The 25,236-nt window shown below is 35.4% G+C and overlaps 1 protein-coding gene across 11 annotated transcripts in view; it reads left to right on the top strand.

Annotated features, from left to right (window-relative positions):
* HMBOX1 (homeobox containing 1) overlaps positions 1 to 25,236 on the top strand; it is a 205,299-nt gene that overhangs the window by 48,146 nt on the left and 131,917 nt on the right. The window lies entirely within an intron of this gene.

Genomic DNA, 25,236 nt, shown 5'->3' on the forward strand with positions numbered 1-25,236 from the left:
AGAATATATATAACAATCATCTGTTGTTTGATATGTGAGTTGTTTCCAGTATTTCATTATTCTGAGTATCCTTGTAGCTTAAAATTATACACATCTATGTAGATATATGCCAAATTTGAAATTCTCTTACATGTAGGTATATAGTCTTATTTTAATATTTGTTCTACTGGTGTCTTCACACATATCCAGTAAACCTGCTTTGTAACCTTGTATATTCCTTCCGTATAGATTTTAATAAAGATGATAATCTTATAGCAGAAGAAAGATTTAAAATGCTAGATAATTATGTAAGTCATTTATGTAATGTCACAGAAAACTTGAGTGCCCAAAGACTTCTTGAAATATCGGTATTTGTGATTGGACCTTTGAGTAAGTACTGTTAGTTACCTAGTCAGTTGGTCTTTCTTTTTCCCACCTTGCAGAACTCTGATTGTTATATAGGTTAGTCTTCCTCCATGTAGCCCTATCTATAGCTTTAAAAGCACTTAAGCTATTTTTTTCTCAATAGGGATGGCAGGGAAAGGGAAAAGGTTCTTTGATAAAGATCATTGGTCTTCTTAATTAAGTTACTCTGAAGCTGCCTTGTCTTCCTGACTTCTTGTTGTATGAAATAGTAAATGCCCGTGTAATTTAAGCCATTTTGAATGGTGCTGTTTATTACTTGCTTCTGAAAGCATATGGTGAAACTCTGAAAGATGGAATTGCTTTTGAAAACATGGAAAATCCTGAATATAAGTATTTCTGGTGGGAGAAGTCATGTAAGCAAAGGTGAGAATGTGTTCCAGGATTCATCAGACTGATTAACATACTTAAGATTCTCCTGCTTTCCATCAAAAAAGAGAGAGTTAACATGTCAGACTCTGCTTTCAACTAAAGTGATGAAGAATTCTTTGGACTTTTAGACATGTCTGAGGGTATCTTACCTCATTTTCTCCAGCATGCTTGATACTTGGCTTTTGGGTTAAATTGTGTTTCCAGTTCTCCTGTTAAAGTTATAGTCAAAATTCTGTCATAGCTGATTAGGATACTCTAGATTAGTGTCATATGCTCACATACAGCCCTGGTTTGTAGCATAAAGTGTGGGAGTTGTGCTAGCACAGACCCTTTATAGTTAAGGGTGACAACTTACGAAATAGTCAAATACTTTTCTTGTACCCCCTTTTTTTTTTTTAAGAGTTTATTTATTTATTTGACACAGAGAGAGAGATCACAAGTAAGTGGAAAGTCAGGCAGAGAGAGGGGGAAGCAGGCTCCCCACTGAGCAGAGAGCTTTATTGTGGGGCTTGATCCCAGGACCCCGAGATCATGACCTGAGCCGAAGGCAGAGGCTTAACCCACTGAGCAACCCAGGTGCCCCTTTTCTTGTACCTTTCAACATACTTATTTATTAATGGGAGCTGGAGCATTTTTATCTTTTTCCCCATGGAAGGGGGTGGGAGTCCCAAACTAATACCTTATATTTACATAATTCACTCATTAAAAAAACAAGTATTTAAGTCCTTCCTATGTGCTAGACACTATTTACAGTCTTAGGCATATAGTTTATTATTTCTAGGCATATGTGGGGATATAATGGTTAACTAACCTGAAATAATCCTTACTTTCTTAGAGCTGGGAGGACAGATAAACAAATAAACAAGTAATTTTAGAATAGTAAGTTCTATAAGAATATAAGTCAAAGTTGTAATAATATATAGTATTTTATTTTATTTATTTATTTTTTAAAGATTTTATTTATTTATTTGACAGATAGAGATCACAAGTAGGGAGAGAGGCAGGCATAGAGAGAGAGAGAGAGGAGGAAACAGGCTCCCCGCCAAGCAGAGAGCCTGATGCGGGGCTCGATCCCAGGACGCTGGGATCATGACCTGAGCGAAAGGCAGAGGCTTAACCCACTGAGCCACCCAGGTGCCCCTGTAATAATATATAGTATTTTAAATTGGGCAGTCAAGAAAGGTCCCTCTGAGGTAACATTTGAATTAGCATCTGAATAAGAAACCAGCTGTGAAAAGAATATTTTAGGCAGAGTGCAGTTTAAAGACTCTAAAATAGGAGTGAGCTTGGGGTATTCAAGGATGAAAAAGAAGGCAACTGTGGCTAGAGTATAGGGAGTGAAGGGCAGAGGCCAAATCTTGTAAGACAGTGTAGATCATGACAAAGAATTTAAATGTTATTCTCTGTGCACTGGGGAGCCACTGCAGAGTTTTAAGTAGGGCCATCACACGATTGGAATTACAGTTTTAAAAGATCACTCTGGCTACTATTGAGAATGGGTTGTAAGATCTGTTTTCTGAAGAGAACAGGCACTGATAGACAATGTAAAGCAAACATATGAATTATAGAAAGCCCTTATTTAAGTTCTTCTACCTCATATCCCTTCTTTATTTTTTACTTTTGTAGTTTTTAATGCATATGTTTAGCAGTATCTCAATTGTTTTAAATGTTATGTTTTTTTCCTTATCAACTCCTTAAAGAGAAAATTTTTTTCATATGTTTTTCTATCAGTACTCAGTTTCAGTTAATTACAGATTAACCAGCCACTTCAAAACTTAGTGACTAAACAACAAAAATTTATTATTTCTCATGATTTTGATAACTGGCTAGGCTGCTCCTCTATTGACTTGGCCTGAGCTTACCCATGGGTCCATTTAGGTGGCGGTTTGGCTCCATTTAGCTGGAGGCTGAAGGTCCAAGATAACATTACCTTCATGTCTGACTGGCAGCTAGCATGCATTGGTTCTCTTCTGTGTGGTCTCTCAACTTCTGGTAAACTAGATCATCTTTGCATGGTAATCTCAGGACAGCTCTCCAAGAAAGTGAAAAGTACAATTTACCAGAGGCTCAGAGTTTGGCTTTGGAAGTTGTGTAACCTCTCCTCCCTCACATCCTGTTAGTAAAAGCAAGTCCAAGTCCAGTCAGATTCATGTGCTCTTTCTTAGGAGAAAGAAGGACAAAGTCACATAGCCAAGGATTAATTATTATGACCATCTCTGAAAATAATCTACCACAGTTGACTTTCTGGGTACTACATTTTGTATTTCTCCTACATGCAAGTTTTCTCCCCCAAGTTTCCCAAAGTCTTATCTGATTGTAGTCGTTCTGTCCCAAGTTCCATCTGCATCAGGTACATATGTGAATAAGGCTCCTCAAATTCAGTTCTGTTGGTGCAGAAACTCTTTTGATTTGGACTCTTGTGAACTAAATAGAGTAATAAATCAGTGATCTAAGTTTCTAGCTTATGAAAGTAGATTAAGATGAGCAAATTTATTTCCCAGAGTAAGCAAGGGAAAGAAATGATCAAGAATGATAATCAATGAAATAGAAAACAAGCAAGAAAATCAATAAAACCAGTAGCTGGTTCTTTGAAAAGATCCATAAAATTGACAGATCTGAAGACAGATCAAGAAAAAAAAAAGACACAAACAATATCTGGAATAACAACAACAAAAAAGATATCACTATAGACCCTAAAAACATCTAAAGAATAGTAAGAGAGTATTATGAACCAATGTATGCCAGTAATTTTGACAACTTAGATAAATGATCAGATTCGTTGATGAACACAAACTATCAAAGCTCACGGAAGAAATAGCTTAACCTGAAAATCCCTGTGTCCATTACATAAATTAGATTTTGTAGTTAAAGGGGCCCCTGGGTGGCACAGTGGGTTAAGCCTCTGCCTTCGGCTCAGGTCATGATCTCAGGGTCCTGGGATTGAGCCCCGCATTGCATGGGGCTCTCTGCTTAGCAGGGAGCCTGCTTCCCCCTCTCTCTCTGCCTGCCTCTCTGCCTACTTGTCATCTCTCTCTTTCTGTCAAATAATAAGTAAATAAAATCTTTAAAAAAAAAAAATAAAAGATTTGTAGTTAAAATAACTTTCCCACATAGAAAACTCCAGGGCTTCACAGTGAATTCTCTCAAACATGTAAAGAGGAAATAATGCCAATTCCACATAAACTCTTCCAGAAAATAGGAAAGGAATACTTCTCAACTCATTTTTATGATGGCTATATTACACTGATACCAAGACAAAGACATGACAGATAAAGAAATCTATAAACCAGTATCCTTCAGGAACATATGCAGAAATTCTTACTAAAATATTAGGAAAGGATAAACAAAATGACGAATGGAATCCAGCAATATAATAAAAAGTTAATACATCATGACTAGTGTAATACAAAATATGTAAGGTTAATTTAACATTCTAAATCAGTGTGATTCACCATATTAACAGCCTGAGGTAGAAAAACTATAATCATTTCATTGAAGAAGATGCAGAAATTGGAGAAAGATGCAGAAGATACCAGTCGTGATTTAAAAACAAAAAAATCAAAATTCAACAATCTAGGAATTAAAAAGAACTTCCTTAAACTGATAAAGGGTATCTACCAAAAACCTAAAACTGATATCATACTTAATGGTGAAGGACCACTGCTTTCCTTTTATGATTGGACACAAAACAGGAATTTCTGCCCTTACCACTTATATTCAACAGTGTACTGGAGTTCCTAGCCACTGCAGTAAGTTAAGAAAATAAATAAAAGACATATAAACTGGAAAAAAGTGAACAAACCTGTCTTTATTCATAGACAACCTACTTGTGTTTATTAAAAATCCCAAGGAATCTACTTTTTAAAAGTCCTTAGAACTATTAAATTAGTCTGGCAAAATCACAGGATCTGTGATCAATATACAGAAATCATTTCTAGTTTTGTAAACCCTTACCTGGTGCTGTCAGTGAAACACTGGAAAGCAGATGTTCAATAACAGTGCCATTTGTAATAATATAAAAAAATGAAATACTTAAGAATAAATAATGGGTGTGTATAAGACCTGATGCTGAAAGCCATAAAATACTGCTAATATAAATTGAAGAAGACCTAAATAAATGGAGATGTATACCATGTTCATGGATCAGAAGACTCAATAATTTTAAAATTTCATTTTCCCAAAATAGATTCAACACAATCTCAATCAAAACCCCAGGAGACTTTTTGGTAGAACTTGATAAGCTGAGTCTGCAATTTATATGGAAATTCAGAAGACTTATAATAACACATTTTTATTTAAAAAAAATTGGAGGAATTGATACTTTGATTTTGAGGTTTACTGTAATAGAGTTGTAGTAATCAGGACAGTGGTATTAGCATAAGGTCAGATTAATTGAACAGAACAGGGTCTAGAAAGATGTACACCTTAATGGTCAATTGATTTTTGGCAAAGGTGACAAGGCAATTCATTGAGCATATGGTGCTGGAGGAATTGTATATCCTTGTGGGGTAAGAGTACTTTGACCCTTATGTCACACTGTATCCAGAGTTTTTTTATTTAAAAATTTTTTAAATATTATTTAAAAAATTTTTTTAAATGTTTTGTATTTATTTTTCAATGTTATTTATTTATTTCAAAGAGGGAGAGACAGTGAGAGAGGGAACGCAGGCCAGGGGAGTGGGAGAGGCAGGCTTCCCACAGAGCAGGGAGCCCAATGCAGGGCTTGTAAACTTAAGAACTGAAAATTACTATAAAACTTACAGAAGAGAATGTGACTTTGAAAGGCAGTGTTTCTGAGAGAAGACCCCAAAAGCACGAATGATAAGAGAATGAATATTGATAAATTTCATTTCATGAAAATTAAAAACTTTCTTTCTTTGAAAGACATGTAAGGAGCAACAAGGTCACATTAAAGACAGACATCCTGAGATGGTATAATTTGTAGCCTTATTATGCAGTCCATCACTCCAGTATAGTGAAGAAGAAAGAGTGCTGAGGTTGAGACTCAGGAACTTTTCATACATAATCCTAACTCTGGCACTTGTCAAAGATACAGTTTATGAAATTGAGTGTGTGTGTGTTTGTTTTTACAGTCTCTGAGCCCTGGTTCATTCTTTCTTTTTGGTAAATTGTAATATTAATGCCTATCTTGTAGGATTATAATTATGGTCAAATAAAAAAAGATATAAAATATTAGAATGCTATTGGATATTTTTAATATATCATGGTCATCATTATTGTTATCATACATAAATGAACCTTAATTCCTCGCCTTGAAAAATGGTTAGTATGAAAGGACATTTTTCATTTAACCAAGTATAATTATCTCTTAAGGAGAGTCTTAATATTTTTAAGTACCTTTTTTTTCTTTTTTTCCTAAGTAATCTCTACATACAACATGGGGCTTAAACCCACAACCTTGAGATCAGGAGTTGTATACTCCACTGACTAAGCCAGCCAGGTGCCCCTAAAATTTTAAATATTTTAATAGCTGTAAAAATAGCTATAAAATCCCTAAACTCCAGTTTATCTTTCTGATCTTCGTTGACTGTAGAAATCACGAGTGGATATAGTCTTTTTTTTTTTTTTTTTTCCATTTCTCTTAAGGGACAACTTGCTCACAGTACTTTTGTGAATGCCCGGTAGTTTTATACCAAGCCAGTCCTTTTTACCAGCATTACTTTTATGAGCAATTGAAGAAACATTCTCTAGAAAGGTAGAGATAATAAGTAATAATCATGTCATTTATTATTATATGAATAAATATAACATAAATGTATATGATGTGTTATATATTTAAACTATAATAATAGTAATAGAGTTGGTCATTAGTGTACTTTTTTAGTGTGAGATTCAACTGTACATGTAATTATCCACTGTAAGAAATAAAAGTTAAGTGGTTCCCAAGAACATATTAGACACTTTGAGCTAACAAAGAGAATGATTTCATGTCAAATGAGATGAACTCTTGTTGCCTCACAAATCCACTTGTCTTTGACACAGAGAAAATGAGTTTTTTAATATCTAAAAAAGTTAGATTGTAGAGACTCACCCATGAGTCATCCATTATAAATTTAAACTTTCCATATCAGAGAGGTTAAGAACCTGTGTTTATCAGGGACCACTAAACGACAGTGTTAAAAAATAATAGCAACCAAAACCAAGGCCACTTTGAAGAAAACCAAATTAAGGGATTTGGGGGCAAGAAAACTAGAAAACTTCATCATTCTACTTTTAAAGTACAGTATTGTTTTTCATTTTATATTAAATAGATAGGATATGAGACAGTAGAATTGAAGAGATCAAAAGAAAGAAAAACCACTAGTCTTCTTTGTGTCTTCCTTTTTTCTGTTGTTGGTTCACCATCTTTTCAGTCGCCCAGGTCACTGGGACAGGTTGAGAAAGATTGTTAAGAGGAAGAAGGTAAGATTGGTAATGAGGATGGTAAAGCTGAGGTTGAAAAAGAGATTTATAAACTGGTTCTTGAGAATTTAAAATGGGTATCAGTATTTCTATACAGAGTCCCTCAGACCTTTGGATTGTTGAAATAACTTATTACGGTTTGTTATCTATAGTCATTGAAACTGCCTTTTTCTTATTAGTAGTTGACTGTTATTCCATCTCTGTCCTTCCTATTTTATGCTCTATGCTTTAACTAAGGAAAATTATTCTTATATTTACAATATTATCACTTTATAAAGTAATTGTTATAGGCCAGATAGATTCATAAGCCAAAGGCACCCATTTCCTTGGGTCAGTCTCCATGGGATATGGATCTTCTTATTGACAGTTTTGAAATTTTCTATTCTATAGAAAGCTTTTCTGTTTATAAGAATAAAGTCCAGCAGATTTTCTTGAATATAGTCTAATGATTGAACATACTGATGTTGCCAAAGTAAGTAAACCTTTGAGACTGGAGACTTTGTTTTTTTATCTTCCGTAATATCTTACACAAAGTAGAGGCTTAATGTTTATTAATAAAAGTAAGACCGTTATTTGCATCATTTAGAATCCTCATGTGTTAGAAAAGGAAAAGAGGAAAAAGTATTTGATGGCTAAGAATAGCATCGATTTTCAAAGTGTTATCATCAAGAGTTTTCTTGAAGGCAACTTCTGGAAGAAAACTGGAAAAATAATTTTAAAACATTAGAAAGTGCTGTTTAAGATTCCCCTTATGTGTTATTTTTGTCCCTCAGTATATCACGCTTTGTTCTGTTGTGCCCCCCCTCCACCCCCAGCCCCTTACCTGCTTTTTTTTTTTTAATACGTCAGTTTTTAGGGCTTATAAGGGATGCCTCATTTGAATCTCTGTCTCTGTTATTTTCTCTTTCTCTCTCACTGTCTAAGAAGACCACATGCCTACTATTACTTTCATTTAATTAAAAACAAATAACTGGCTTTTGCCGCAAATTATCATAGTAGAGTTCTTATGTGTCTTAGTATGCCAGGCCTAGTCAGTTCTCTGTATTTCAGATAACAGACATTGATATCAGTCCACATTCTGATGATCAGAAATCTATAATGTTAAAAGGAAAGAGCAGTGTTGTGCAAGTCAACCTCATTTTGCTGACTTTCTTTATTTGCAAATTAGAGAGAATTACTATTTGTCCTTGAACCTAATAGAATCTGTTGTGTGTATAAAATTAAACAAAGCTTTGTAAGCTGCACAAGATCTCTACAACTTTAAGATATTATAGGGATGGTATGTCTAAAGTACCACTTAGAAAAGGCTACATTAAAATAAAACATTCACACTCCTGTGAAGCAACAAGGGGCCTCTTTTCAGTTTCTACATTTCTGTGTCTGTGCTAGCCTCTCAGTCCTCTATGGAAATTCAGTCCACCTCTAAAAACCTAGGTCAGATGTCACCACCTCCATAAATTCTCTCTTTATGTCCTAAATTAAAAGTGATTTCACCTCTTAGAATTCAGATGATTTGGCAACCTTTTAATGGTTGTAGCAGTTGCCTTACATTTTCATTCTTTTCAGTCTACCCACTGCTCTTGAGTGAAGTATCTAGATACTGTAAAACTAAATTAGACTAGTGCAGTAGTCACTCAAACCTTAAATGTGTCTAAGGTCACATGGGGAATCTTGATCTCCTTCTTGTAAGTTGGGGGTCAGGCCTTCTACTTCAAACACAGTGTACTTGTGTTTCACATGGTCTCTTGTGTTTTACACAATCCCTCCAACAGTAGGTCTTTTGCACCTGATGTTGCCTTAGTCTAGAATCAGTGTTTCCTTTCTCGCTTTGTATGGTATCTGTCTGCTTCAGATCTGAGCTTTATCATTCATTCCTAAGAGAATCCTAGCCTATTATGGATTCCTAGTGAATCCTTTCCTAGGTCAACTCTCCCACATTATGTATTCTCAGACCACCAAGTACTGCATCATAGCACTCCTTACAAGTGAAGCTTTGCCATTTATTTGTAAAATTATTTAAACAGTGCTTTCACTTAGCTGGAAGCTCCAAGAGAGTAGAGTTATGTGCATTCTTGTTCTCTGTCATATTGCTGTTGCCTCTATTTGTGCCTATTGCCTATAGTTCCTGAAACACAGTCTTAACTAGGTAAATCATGAACACAGATGAATAATGATCCACAAACATCATTTTGACAAACACTGGACCAGAAGTTCTGGATCCTTATATTCTGTCCCTGGCTTACAACTGACCTTTCAGTTCTCTCTTAACCTTTCTGTTTTGGTATCTAAAACTTAATGATACCTGTTCTGCCTACAGGGCAGATGGTCACAGGGTACTGTGAACATTAAAAGAGAAATGTGAAGATATTTTGAAAAGTCTAAAATGCTATTCAGATATAACAATATGAAATAGTGATATAAGTGGAAGACACTGTCATGGAGAGTAATACATGGGCCATGTTACTGTTATTTATTCTTTAAGCCATAGGAATTGCATTTCAAGGTGGAGTTTAATTTCTGCTTCTTGTACATTTGATTTCTTGCTTATTTTACAAATTATAGCTCTCACTCTACATTGTTTAAGGTTAGTGAATATCATTTCTACTGTGAAAAGCATGAGTCAAAATTGCCTAAGACTGGCCTTCAGATTCCTTTTTATGGTACAGCAAGCCCTGTGGTATTAATACAGACCTCATCTTTCATAAATGGCTAATCTGTGTGTTTGTAATTACTTAATACTATATGCTGTGAGGCATAAAGGTATGTATATGTTACGCTAACAGAATAAGATGGAATAGGAAAACAGTTAAATTGAATGGATACTTTGTTGTAGTTTTGGAACAGAGCAAGATACCCTCAACTTTTAAAACAAACTTTCTAGGGCACCTGGGTGGCTCAGTGGTTTAAGCCGCTGCCTTTGGCTCAGGTCATGATCTCAGGGTCCTGGGATCGAGGCCCGCATCGGGCTCTCTGCTCGGCAGGGAGCCTGCTTCCCTCTCACTCTCTCTGCCTGCCTCTCTGCATACTTGTGATCTCTCTCTGTCAAATAAATAAATAAAATCTTAAAAAAAAAAAAAAAACAAACTTTCTGTGTTTGGTCATTCCATAATTTTCTTCTACTAGCCCTATTAAAATATATTTATGTTGCTCCCCCCCACTCTGTTTTCTTTTCCTATTTCTTCCTACCATCACCCTTTTTTATTCCTTTAATTTTTCTTCTTTTTAACTTCAACAATTTGGGTTGCAGGGGAAAAAAAAAACCTGGCACTTAATCAAGAACATGATCTCATTGCTTTCAATGGCTTAGAAAAGAAACATTTTAAAGCAGTTGAAAGATTTCACTTTGGAAAGTAGGTACTGCATAACTAAGTGTGTTGGTTCCCAGCAGAGCCTTGAGTAACCTCTTTCCAGCCATCCTCATGTTTTTTCTCTTCTACTTCCTGTCCAGTGAGCAATAGCCTAGGTTTAAAACAACAACAAAAAACAGTAAGTCTTTTCCTTTTGGCTCTCTTGCCAGTGTATTGTTTTCTGTTCTTTCATCCTGTGCATAATACTTTTATATTTTTGTAGCACAATTATTTCTAGGTTTCATCACCTGTTTGGACATGAAATAAAACTTTTAGTTCCCTTCTGCTCACACAAACCCTCCAGCCCTTTTCAGAGTTCCCTTAGGTATTTCTGGGAGTCTATGAGTGGAATGTAATGTGTTCAGGAACATGAAGTGAATATTCTTTTCTTACAGCCTGCTTGGGAAGTCCATCCTCCTTGAGCCACTCCAATATGGTACCTTTTCATTGCCACTGCTGCTGGGTCTCCTGTGAGGAACAGTAGCCAGGAATTCTCTTTAGTGCTTTCAGAGCTGCCAGTCTTCAGAGTGCACAGGTGGTACACGGCTGAATTAGAGAGTTCCCCCTACCTCTCATCTCTGTGCCACACTTTGTACCCAAATTCCAAAGTAGCAAAATTGGTGCTCACAGTTTCAGCCTCTCTTGAAAAGGTTTCTTATCTTTTCTATGTATCCTTTTATTTCTGGACTCAAAACCAGTTCAGAGAGCCAGATGGAAAAAGACACCGTGCCATTTCTTCCATTGTCCTTATTTCATCTCACCCCCCTCCTGCTCACCCTCTCAACCGCCTTTAGATTCCTGCTGAAATTTGCATCATTCATGGTGGTTGCTGAATTCTTTATCATTCTTGGAATTAGCTCATTTAACCTGTTACATCTTTAAAAGCTGGTTTTTTAGTAAGTACCTTTGCTACAAAATTCAAAAGATACAAAAAATATGTCCAGTGAAAAGTCTAGCGCCTCCATCCCTGAGGTTTCAAGTTCCCCACCATGGGAGAATCAGTATTACCAGTTTCTTCTGTATCCTTCTAGAAGTGCTTTATGCATGTATAAACAAATCTATATAGTTAACATATATATTCTTCCCCACTCTCTCCCTACTCCTTTGCAAATAACTTACATGCTTTGCTTGTTCTGTTCTTTTCACTGGAGACTGTTTTGTATTAGTACATCAGGAATTTCCTTATTTTTTATGGCTGCATTGTATGGTTATATCATAACTTATTTATATTGTCCCCTAATGGCGGGCTTTTAGGTGGCTTCTAATCTTTCCCTATTACAAATAATGCCACAGAGAATAACTTTTATCATAAGTTATTTTGCCTATCTATATCTGTGGGGTAAGTCCCCAGAACTGGAATTGCTAGGTTAAAGGTTATATAATTTGGAACCTGCTACATTTTCATTTAATAAATTTTTAGAAGTTAGTTTTTTTTATTTCTAGCTTATATTCTAGACTCTTCCTTTTAATAAATGAGCAGTCTTATCACCTCATTTTATTTTGTGATTGCTTAGGCAGTGCCCAAGGAACATAAATAAATGGACCAGGTGTAAGGAAAAAAATAGATTTAGTTTTTGTTTTCATAGTTTTCAGAGACAAAAGTATAAAGAATTATTTCTCCATCCTGGAACAAACCTCAGTAAGCTCAGTGGTAAATGGTGGCAGATGCTTAGTGTCTAGAGATGGTAGGGACTGTGGTGAACTGGAGGGTGCTTGCCTTACATAAAGAGAGGCAGTGCCATTCAACTCCAGCCAATTTTTGGCACACAACATATTACAAACTCGGTGGTGACTCAGTGGTGACAGATGCTGTATTTTTTTTTCTTTAAAAACAGAAGTCTTCATATTTATATTCAGTGTCCTAACTTTAAAATTCCATGTAGACTAAACAAGATACATCCATGGGATTGATCCAGCTGGCTAAGCCTTCAGTTTATGCCCTCTGCTGTTGTACATACAGAGGTGGGTTTTTGGTCTATTTCACTAGCTCTGACTCCCATTTATTCTGGTTCTTCATTGTCTGCTATCAACTAGATACTGCCTCTAGAGGTTCCATTGATTGTTAACTATTTAGTTCTGTATATCATCATCATCTTAAATTTGTCTTCTTTAAATTAAAGGACATTTGGAATTTCCTTCACCCTTGATGACAGTGTACAGAATTAGGAGATTCTAATATTTCATTTCTGTCCATTCGGTGATCATATCCTGTGACTCCAACAGGCATTTTTCTATTTTATCTTATTTTATTATATTTTTAAAGATTTTATTTGTTTGTCTGAGAGAAAGAGGGAGAGTGAGTGCACAAGCAGGGGGAGCAGCAGGCAGAGGTAGAAGCAGGCTCCCTGCTGAGCAAGGGGCCTGATGTAGGACTCCATCCCAGGACCCTGGGTCATGAGCCAACCCAAAGGCAGACACTTAACCAATTGAACCACCCAGGTGTCCCAGCATTTTCTATTTTAGAGGTGTAAACTGTTAGAACTTTAGCAAGCAGGATCAGAAAATACTGCTATTCATTATGTTCTCTCCATGATCTCTACCAGAATTCTTTCTAGATTTTGGTCATTATTTGAAGGAGCTGGGAGGATATGATCATAGATGTTAATAGTATTAAAATCTTAGCAAGAAAGGTTTTTCTGTCTGTAGTCATTCATGGCATCCTTTGAGTATGCTTTGTTCTGTGAGGTATTGCAAGAGGAATTAATACTTGGAGCCAAAGTCTCCAAACATTGAATTATGATTACTGTTGGATAAAAAACTCTTACCTATCTACTTCATGTTTTTTTTTAATCCCACATTTCAGAATTTCCTACTAGAGAGGGTTATACAATTGTCTGTATTACCTCTTCCCTCCCTCTTGTCAGAGACTTCCATTGCGCCCCCCCCACCCCCAGTTCATCAAAGGTGATTACACAGCTTTGAGGAAATAAAAAGTAATTTCTTTCAGATGGTTGGAAACTACTGCCACTGATGCTTTTTCTCAAATGGCCAAGGTCATATACTCATAATTAGAGTAATTAGAAAGTTAGTTAGAGGCACTATAAAAAATTGAATTTGGTGGTGGTGGGGAAACTTGGGACAATGAGTCCTTGCAGTTACTGGGGAAAAGCAAGCCATGTCCAAATAGTTCTTGGCTGAGAGCTGTGTAGCTCTCGATTTCTGCATACTCGTGAAACTATTTTCTCATAGTTTAGTTTTCCAAATAAACTTCCCTCCTAGAAAGCCAGTATTCTCAATACAAGCCATTACATTGTTTTTCTGATAGTCTTCTTAAATTAGTTTCCCTTAGGTTACAGTAACCTTTTTGAAAGATTGATGGTTCATATCTACAAAGGAGCAAGAGAGCTAACATTTCTGGGTGCCTACTTCAGGAGCCTTTTTAATGGTATTTTAGTCCTCATAGTGACCCCTTCAGGTAGAAATCACTGCTCACAATTCACAGAGGAAGAAACCAGTGCTTAGCGAGATTCAGACATTTGTACAAGATCAAACTGCTAACAAGTGGTAGAAACTGAGATTTCAAACATCTTCCTCCAGGTCTCTTATTCTTTGTATTATTCTGTTATACTCCCAGTTTTAAATTTTAGAAAGACTATTTTGTTAGTGATGTGTCACATAGGAAAGAATGGAGGTAAGGAGGACAGTTGGAAACCATGGCATCAATATAGCAGAGGAGAAGGTTTCGAGTAAGATAGAGAAAGTTACAGGTAAAAGAACCTGCTAAAAGGGATCATTAAACCATTGGTTTAGCATATACTGTGTTTTGTTTCAGTTCACGGTATAAAGAGTAGATTTTTTCAAGCTGTAAATTCCAGTTTAAAATGACAACCTATCAAATATATGTTGAAGTTATTAATGCTTAATATTTGGGGATATGGCATAAAGTTTAAATCAGAATTTTAAGACTGAATCATTCTCTGCCCTTTGTAGAGATTGTCCTTGTCTTTGTAGAGATGTGCTTGACAGATAATTTTAAACCTTCCCTTTTGTTTATATGTTAACTCATATAAAAAAAAGTAGTAAAGATCATGGGATACAGATTTAGCACATTTTAAAATGCTGGTCAGACATAATATGAAAGAATTTAAAACTGATTTGAGTCTGGAAATTATTCTAAAGATTGAACATTTCTTGTTACTTATAATTAGATATAAATCCATAGTACATAGAGTGCTTTTTGAGAGCTAGTAGTATTTGGTAGATATAGTAAACAATTTAAAATATTAATACTGTATATTTGTATGGTGCATTACACTTTATAATTGTCCTTATAGTTTGAGAACTCATGAGTTTGTCAGTAGATATCTGAGGAAAATAACTCAGAATAACGAATCTGAAATATATAGAGATTACATTACAGCAAATAAAATAGAGATAAGCCATTATGGTTTGGAGTAGAATTTGTGATCTTGCTGGGAATGGTCAGGTCAGGGGGAACATAAAGGAACAAAAGAAAGAGAAAATGTGATGATATCTGCACCCCCAGGATTTTAAAGACGAGTATGAGAAAAGCTGTGGGCTCCCTAACTCAGGTAGAGAGCCTTTTCTCATGACTTGAGGTGCTTTTTTATGTCTGTGCAGTCGGACAGTACAAAATGTGAGGCTCAAAAATAACTCTAGTAGATTGTGAGGAATGGAGGGAATAAAAGAAAGTGCAGCTGTCCTTGGGATGCCTACAGTGTTACAAGTTTGGGGATAAAGTGTAAGTTGGCTCCTCGGAAGTGTAAGTTGGTTCCTCCTTGAAATCAGATTCATTTGATTTCAACTTCAGTGGTAAAACATTATCTGATTGGCCACCTCCTTATTTTGAATTATGTATTAGCATATTCTCCTGAGATGTGGAAGGTAAAACATTCTCTGCTTCTCTTGCAAGGGAGAGGATATGAATTTCCTCATCCTCTACCTTTGTATCCTCCTTTTAGCACTCATCTCCTAGTAAATGGACAAGAGGATGCTTCAGAGATAGTCATATGAGTAGTTGATGTTGCTCTCTGAAGTCAATTTAATGGATGCTGGAATGCCCAAAAATAACATTTCTATTAACCTGTTGTTGATATTATCAGAAATTCTACCATTACCAATTCATGATAAGTTTCCTATTAAATTGGGTCATCCCTAGTAAAGCTATTGATTTAATTTCTACCTAGCCAAGATAATATTTAGTATTTTTAATAGAAATTTTCAACCATAAGTTCCTGTTTGATCTGGCCTTCTTAGTAGCTCCCACTTCTCTGATTTCATGTTCTATCGTTCATGTAACTCTAGCCACAGTGGCTAGAGTCCTCAGTGGTATTCTTTAAACATGGTAGACAGTTTCTGCCTCAAGGTCTTGATCTTGAATGCTTTCTCCCCTTTATCTACATGGCTTGCTTCCTAATGTCTTTCAAATCTTTATTCTGATTTAGCTTTATCACTGAGGCTTTCTCTGAGCACCCTACTTAAAGTTGTAATGCCTTCACCCACAATCCCTAAATGCTTTCTCAGCTTTATTCTTCTCTGTTGTACCTACCATGATCAAAATACTGTATATTTCACCTTAAAAAGAATTTTTTTGCCTGTCTTTCACCACAAGAATGTAAGCTGTATGTGACCAGAGATTTTCTTTACTTCATTGCTGTATTTTCCAGTATAATTTCTCACATGTAGTAGATGCTCAGTAAATATTTGTTGAAAACATAAATGAATACAGGGTACTGTAAGACTTGAGATGCTTTTTATGGATAAAATGATTGATGCATAAAAAGAAGTGCCTGTAGGGAAAAGTGGGTACCAAACAATTATCTCATATCTTTTGTTATGTCCTTTCTCAAAATATGTTAAATTATATTAATCCCTCTCCAATAAATACTTGCCCAGAGCCAACTATGGACAGCTTCTGTTAGCATATTTATGACAATTCTAAACTCAACAAAATCTTCAAATTTCATGCATTTATAAAGACCCTGCATTTCTGAATGACTAACTGGAATTTTTCCTTTTACTTATTGGTAAACTAGTGTGAGCACTAACTTGGGAGTCAATGTTTCTGGCTCCTATTTTCAGATTTTTTTTTTTTTAAATCTGTAAACAGAGGTGATTGGAATACACTATTAACATCTATTCTAGCTTAATCTAAGATTTTATGATTTATCTTAATATAGCTTAATGAAATCTCTTATCCAATTGTATAATTATTTCATTTATTAAGCATTGGGAAACTGCTAGGATAGGGGAATGCACAACAGGAAGAAAATATTGGATCTTTCAGAAATGCAGAATCACAAGTTTTTGTTCTAGAAGTTATTTATCAGTATATTATATACTCTGCCTGCAGAAGAAAATAGAGGCTTTAAAGCTGTATGAATGCTTCAGCCATGGATCAAGTCATGTGGGTTGGTTCTGTGAGCAAATTGTTATATATATATATTTTTAAGATTTTATTTATTTATTTGACAGACAGAGATCTCAAGTAGGCAGAGAGGCAGGCAGAGAGAGAGGAGGAAGCAGGGCGGGGCTCGATCCCAGGACCCTGGGATCATGACCTGAGCCGAAGGCAGAGGCTTTAACCCACTGAGCCACCCAGGCGCCCCAAATTGTTATATTTTAACATCAAAATATTCTAAATATATGTCAGTGGAATTTATTTGTGTATGTTAATCCAGGGGATAGTTCTGTTTTTGAATGATAGTAACACAGACTTCAAAAATTTTTTGTAATGATGATAGCTTCTACCTTCAAATTAAATTTTCCTGTTGCAGTGAAGCAGAATTCTATCAATGTTACCTTCAATTAATTTAATTTTTTTTTAAGATTTTATTTATTTATTTGACAGAGATCACAAGTAGGCAGAGAGGCAGGTAGAGAGAGAGGGGGTGGCAGGCTCCCTGCTGAGCAGAGAGCCTGATGCCGGGCTCGCTCCCAGGACCCTGGGATCATGACCTGAGTGGAAGGCAGAGGCTTTAATCCACTGAGCCACCACCCAGGCACCCCAAATTTGTTTTATTTTATTTTTAAGATTTTGTTTATTTATTTGACAGACAGAGATCACAAGCAGGCAGAGAGGCAGGCAGAGAGAGAGGAGGAAGCAGGCTCCCTGCGGAGCAAAGAGCCCGATGTGGGGCTCGATCCCTGGACCCTGGGATCACGATCTGAGCCGAAGGCAGAGGCTTTAACCCACTGAGCCACCCAGGCGCCCCTTACTTTTAACATTTAAGTTTATTTTAAGTATTCAGCTTAGAGTATTGATTGATAGGGGCAATAATATGAAACGTTTTGGGTAACATTAATCTCAAAATTGTCTTCATACCTAGACAAAACCTGTATAGTCAATATATTGACTGTATAGTCAAAAACCACCACATATCTTAAAGTAATCAAAACCTGTAACTCCTTTATTTGACTACCATAGTAAATTCTAGAGGGTATGTGGCAGTCATATGGTTTCTCTGATTAATTGTGTTTATTGATAAAGCTTTAAGATCACCCAACAATGAAGTATAGTAGCCTAGAGATTCCTTTCTAGACGCCATAAAAAAACAGGAATGTTCCACTCTCTTCTATCTATTCATGAATTAGTTCAACAAATATTGTAGTGCCTATTATGTTCCAGATACGAGGGCAGGTATAGATAATGGACAATAGTGACACAGATAATAGACAATATAAATATATGATACACTGAAGATTAATATTTGCTTAGAAGAAAAAGAAAGGAAAAGTGAAATTGTTTTTGCTTTTTAAAAAAAAACGAGTTTAGGGAAGGGAAGTCTGGGATAAAAAGAGGCCCGGTTCAGTTACCATCATTGATGCTTAATCACTGCCTCTTGAATGAATGTGCAAAAAAACTGGTCTGCAAATTTAGTACATATAAAATTGACTTGGTAGTGGGAGAAAGTAATATAATTTTAGGTTTAGGACAAGAAAACTAATAGTTCCCTGTATTCTGCTCTGATTAGGTTCTTTGCAGAAGTATTGTGTTGAATTTGGGGAGCCACTTTTTAAGAGAAGACACTCGGGATCATGACAAACGAAAAAACCGTGTCAAATTGGAATCAGGACTGGGAATATTTAGCATGGAGACTCTTTGCAAGATTATGCAGATAATTTTAAAAGCTGCCTTGTGAAAGAGAAAAGAAGAAATTTAGTCTGTATTGATTCAGCCAGACGAGTGGGTTGAAGTTATAAGAAACCATTTAGAGTCTATAAAAGGAAGATCTTTATCAGCAAAACTCTTCCATTAAATTTCCATGTTACTGGAGATGTAGGAGAAGCTACATGAGTCTTTAGGTCTTTAAACATTTGACAAGTAGTATATGTAATAATTCTTTTGGAATACAAATCTCCATAATATGAGATATCCTTTAATCATGAATCATAATGAGTAAAACTTGATGTAAATATTAGATTTTTTAGTGGCGTATCTTTTGCTCAACTTGTTGCATAGTACCTATCACAATTAAACATTGCCCCAGAAAAATTGTAAACTGTATCCCTAAAATTATATTTGCAGAAAGATGAAGCCTGATGTAAGTACATATATAGTTATAATTCTAATAAGAAAAGGAAAGGTCCATTAGCTGATTGACAGTGGGAAAGTAGTGTCTTGTCTTAATTCCCTACCTCAGGGATTGTGAGATTAAATGAGTTTGTATGTGTAAAGCACTTATCCAGTGAGTGTCTGGCCCATGGACGTATACATTAAATAGTGGTAATAGTTGTTATTTACAGTTTTTAACTACTTGGAGACATTATTTGAGAAATTAATATTCTCATCTAGATGAGTTTTTAAAAATTTGTAATATCTGTGGTTCTGTTTTCCTTACATCACCAAGCATTTTACACTGCAGAACTCTGCTTGTGCCTCTCAAATCACAGCTAAATGTAGTAAGGCCTCATTTATCTAGCATTGTCCAGGGGAAAATGTTTGACATAAATGAAACACTTTCTGATTACTTCCTAAAATGTAAACTTTTAACCATTTCAACTTTTAAAAATGAGTGTATCAGGGCACCTGGGTGGCTCAGTGGTTTAAGCCTCTGCCTTCAGCTCAGGTCATGATCTCAGGGTCCCGGGATCGTGCCCAGGTGTCAGGCGCTCTGCTCAGCAGGGAGCCTGCTCCCCTCACCCCACCCCACCCCTTGCCCTCTGCCTGCTTGTGATCTCTGTCTGTCAAATAAATAAATAAAATCTTTAAAAAAAAAAATTAAAAACGAGTGTATCACATACTTTCCTGCCTCTTGTGTTTAAACAAAACAAAGACCCCTAAACATGATTTTAACTTTTTGAAAGGTTAGCGTTAGTTGTATGATGTATAATTAAATAGTTGTTTTCATGTATTTCATTTTGTTCTTTTCAGGGAGCTATCATTTTTTCCTGCGGTAAAGCTTTTTATACACTCCCAACCACTTTCTAAATTTCTATATCTAATCTACTCCTGAATGTAGAAACCAGATATTCAGGCTTGCTAAGAATTACATGTTAAAATGATTAAGATGTCTGGAATTTGCTTTAAAACAATTAACAGCTCCCCTCCCTTCTTAATTATTCAAGCTGGGTGATAGGCACTTAAGCATTTATTACTGTGTTCTAACTGCCCTTGTACATATTTGCAAATTTTCATAATAAAAAGTTTTTTAAAACCACCATTAGGGAAAGGAATTGTATGGTAGCTATATGGAGGTCTATGTATACTTATTTCTTAATTTTTATCTTTATGTGGATTCACAGGAAACTTAATAGTATTTATCTTAGGACAAAAGGACTGAGAGCTAAGGGGAAGGGATGTTCACTTTATTTTTTCTAGCGGAGTTTTTTTAAGACACTTTTTACCTTCATGTATTCCGTTTATTGATTTCTCTCTTTCTTTAAAAAAAAGATTTATTTATTTATTTGAGAGAGAGAGAGAGAGAGAACATGAGTGGGAGGGGCAGGAGGAGAGGGAAAGAGAATCTCAAGCAGACTCCGTGCTGAGAATAGAGCCTGACACCAGGCTCCACTCCATGACGGTGAGATCATGACATGAGCTGAAACCAAGTGCTGGATGCTTAACTGACTGCACCAGCCAGGCAGCCCTTATGTTTAGTTATGTATTTGTGTGTGTGTATATGTCTTGATGTGTATCTAGTCAGGAAGAGGGTTAACTTCTGTAAATTCTTTGAATTCATAGTCTGTAATTTGAAAATACTAATAGCATCTAACTTACAGGATCATGAAGCTGTGTACCTCTTATTTTAACACATTTTTACTTTAAGTAGTTTAAATGGTAACACTGGGTTCTGTGTGAGGTGCTGAACGAGCAATAAGAGGAGCCCTGTAATGGTGTAGTTTTAAACTTCTGAGAATTCTTTTTTAGTATCCAAATATGGACATAAGGGGTTACTAATTGATGTTTGTACTGTCCACTGTTCCCTCTCCTTTTGATGGTTGCTTACTGCTTGTACGATAGCTAAGGTAACTCTTCACCTTCTCTTATGCTTCCCTTTTCGTAAAGCCTTATACTCCTTGTTTCTGTCTTTCTTCCTTGATTTAAATACTCTCTCCTTCCTGTGTTTACTCTTATTGAATGAAACAGATACATCCTGAACTGCACAGCATGAATTCAATTATATATCACCAGTGATATACTGGATTCACAATTAAGCACCTCCTGAAGGTGAGAGTATAAATTATTTCCTCTTTGGGAGGCAATTTGACAAACGTATCATAACTTAAAATGTATATACTTTTTTTTTTTTTTTTTTTTTTTTTTTTTTTTAAAGATTTTATTTATTTATTTGACAGAGAGAGATCACAAGTAGATAGAGAGGCAGGCAGAGAGAGAGAGAGGGAAGCAGGCTTCCTGCTGAGCAGAGAGCCCGATGCGGGACTCGATCCCAGGACCCTGAGATCACGACCTGAGCCGAAGGCAGCGGCTTAACTTTTTGTCATAACAGTTTCTCTGCTGGGAATTTATCATAAAGTTATATTCACCCTTGTACAAAGATGTATGAAGAAACTGAATGGTGTTTGGGTGGAAGAGAAAAAGGAGTTTGGGGTGGGAGGCAGACTATAGTAGTTCTTTTGAAATTCATCTTTTCTTTAAAAAAAGACCAAAAAAATCATCTTTTCCTTTACTACTTTTTATGTAAAAAAGCAGGGTTAAAAAAAAAAAGCTCTCTTACTACCTGTGGATTATACAGCATCTACAGGCTTTTATTCCTAATGGATTTTCTGGATTATATTTTTCTTTAGTAGTCAACAATGCTGACAGTAGGCTTCTTCATTGTTCAGCCTTTGTGTAGGATTTTTGACAACCCTAAATTAATCATTTGATAATTGAGTCCATTTCTGATAGTAGGAATTTTTACAATTTTATAGCGTAAATGTGTGTGTATGTGTATCTATTGTACGGATGCATTTATCCTTGCTGACCATATTCCAAATACACATTTCTGTCCTTAACCCCAACTCCATGAACTGATGACTACCTGTTTTTCTCTCTGTGCTCATGTACTTACATATGTGTATGTGCATGCATATAGCTCTACCGCTGACATAAGACATACACATCCAAAGGGGTTTTTCGATGGTATTTTTTGAAAAACCTGGTCATATTATACTCATTTGATTGCATTTTGGTTTTTTTTTTACTCAACAAATGAAATGTGCAAATCCACCACCAAGGTGCCTAATAAAACTAATTTATTCTTTTAATGATTGCATTGTGTTAATTGATCAGAGTAAATTGTAATGTATTCAGCCATTCCTGTATTGATTGAAACATCTCTGTTTATAAAGACTAAGAATTTGGAAAATAAGTGACAGTAAGCATCTTTGTACACATTAGGTATGATTACTTTTATTTCTATATGCTAGATTACCAGGAATTGGACTACTAGATAACGAAATATAACAGTACCCTTTTGAGAAGGTATTAATCAGTCTTTTACGTTTTTGCTAAAGTGATATCTCATTGTTAAACCACATAATTGTTATTCTGCTTTTAGTAAGTTTGAATAAACTTGACAACTTGAGTCTGCTCTCTTTCTACATGTCAAATATCTTTTCTGGTTTAATTTCTGAGTTTGTTTATGCTTTTTCTCACTTATTATGTCTAGGAAACTAAACTTTTATGTCTATCTTTTCAAGTTTTTCCTCTTTGTTAAGATTGTTTAGACTACTTGTCATCTTATAAATTATGTTGTAGAATGTATTGCTGTGGTTTATTTTTGTTTGTTTGTCCTTCTTTAAACTGCCTAGAGTTTATTTAATAAAGAATGTAAGAGGGGTACCTGGGTGGCTCAGTGGGTTAAAGCCTCTGCTTTTGGCTCGGGTCATGATCCCAGGGTCCTGGGATTGAGCCCTACATCAGGCTTTCTGCTCTGCGGGGAGCCTGCCTCCTCATCTCTCTCTCTCTGCCTGCCTCTCTGCCTATTTGTGATCTTTGTCTGTCAAATAAATAAATAAAATCTTAAAAAAAAAAAGAATGTAAGATAAAGATCTATTTTTTTTTTTGCTAGATGACAGCCAGTTTTGTGGTGATAATTTTAAAAAAATAATTTATCCTTTCCTGCAGAAATAGAATTTATCTTCTGACTTGTACATTTTTCATATGTGCTAGAATCTGAATCTGTTCCTCTCACTGTTTCTATTCCTAAGCCAATGCCGTGTTGATTTGATAGTGTCTTTTTTTTTTCTTTTAAGATTTTTATTTATTAATTTGACAGAGAGGGAGAAAGCACACAAACAGGGGGAGCCACCGGCAGAGGGAGAGGGAGAAGCAGGCTCCCCGCTGAGCAGGGAGCCCAATGTGGGGCTTGAGCCCAGGATTCCGGGATCATGACCTAAGGCGAAGGCAGACGCTTAACCAACTGAGCCACCCAGGCGCCCCTTGATTAGTGCCTTTTGAATGTATTCTGAAACATGGTCTGTGAAGTCCATTTTTGGTTTTCTCTTTTTTCTGGGTAGTTCTTGGACTTTCTGCTCTATAACTTTAAGATCCTATAAAAATTAAAGAACAAATCTTTTGGGGTTATTTCTCTATACAGTCATTGGGGCAAAGTACTATGAATGAAATACTTTTCCCATTATTTTTATAGGTGTTTCTCTCTAAACTAGGGAAAACTTTTTATTATTTATTTTAACTGTTGTATTCTTGATAACTTATTTTTATTAATTTCAGTCTTCTTTTACTGGAATTGTCTGCATTTTCTAGGTATTCTATCAGGTCATTAGCAAAAAGATATTTTTCTCTTTCATTCTGATATTTATGCCAGTTAATTCATTTTCGTATCTTAATTAGTTGCTATAATCTTCAAGTCAGTGTTGATTTTAAAGGGATTAGTGGACTTCCTGTTCTTTTTTTTTTTTTAAGATCTTATTTATTTATTTGTGAATGAGAGAGAGAGCGAGCGAGTATGAGCAGAGTAATGGGCAGAGGGAAAAGCAGGCTCTCCACTGAGCAGAGAGCCCAATGTGGGGCTTGATTCTGGAACTCTGGGATCATGACCTGAGCCAAAGGCAGACACTTCAGTGAGTGAGCCTCCCCAGGCACACCTGGGCTTCCTGTTCTAACGCCTAATTTTATTAATTTGATTTATTAAATGAGTAATAACATTCATATGATTAAAATAATAAAAAAGGTTTCCTGTGAACACTCTTCTTCCTACCCTTACTCTAATCTTTTCAGTTTCCACCCTGTACTCAAAGTAACCACTGTCGTTCGTTCTCTTCCACAGTTCATCAAATTTCCATACAGAAGCAAGTTCTTAATATAGGTATATACATAAACACACACATATGTACACTGTATGTACATATTTATTGTGTTCATGCAACCTTAGTTTTATTTGAAATGGTTATAGTATTTTGCTACATATGGTACTTGCTACTGTTCTTTTTTCAAAAATGCTTATTTTTTTTCTATTTTTTCCCATAGAGCTTTTGTTAAAAATGGTTGCTGAATTTTATCAAATGCCTTTTCAGCATTTGTTGATACAATGATATGATTTTTTTTTTCTCCTGAATTTGTTGATGTCTTGGATTATGTTGATTATAAGGGGACCACTGTCATATTCTGCAATAATTATAGTAGGATATTATTTTTGACATGTGGCTGGACTCTGTTATCTACATTGTTTTTTTTAAAATTCAGAATTATACTTTTAAGTGAAATCAGTTTATGGGTATATTTTATGTGCTAGTACCTTTACTAGATTTGGCTTTGTGTTGTTTTGACCTAAAAATGGCTTGGAACATTTTTTGTATTTTTCTATGGTTTGATATTATTAGAATAATTTTTTTTTTTTTTAAGATTAAGAATCTACAGAGAACCCAGCTTGTCTTGGTATCTTTTTCTATAGTAGGTTTTAATTATATTTAATTTATGGTATTTGGTTCTACTCAAGAATTCATTTCTCTTGAGTTAATTTTGATATTTTCTATTTTACTGGGAAATCATCTTCTCTTTTAGCTTTTCAAATTCTACCACGCAATTGCATTGTGTGTGTTATTGTTTTGGGGTTTTGTTTTTTTTTTTAGTTTTGTCTTGTTTTCTTAGTTATCTCCTATGCTTATGGTTTTCTCTATTATTCTGAATCTTGTGAGTCTCTTTCCCCACCTTGTTTAACCCACTCACTAGACTGAGTGATTATTTCATCATCATTCGAAGGGGTACCTTTTGTTTTTTTTTTTTATTTTTATTTTTTTTAAAGATTTTATTTATTTATTTGACAGA

The sequence above is a fragment of the Meles meles genome, chromosome 2, assembly GCF_922984935.1.
Source record: "Meles meles chromosome 2, mMelMel3.1 paternal haplotype, whole genome shotgun sequence".
Classification (NCBI taxonomy): Eukaryota; Metazoa; Chordata; class Mammalia; order Carnivora; family Mustelidae; genus Meles; species Meles meles.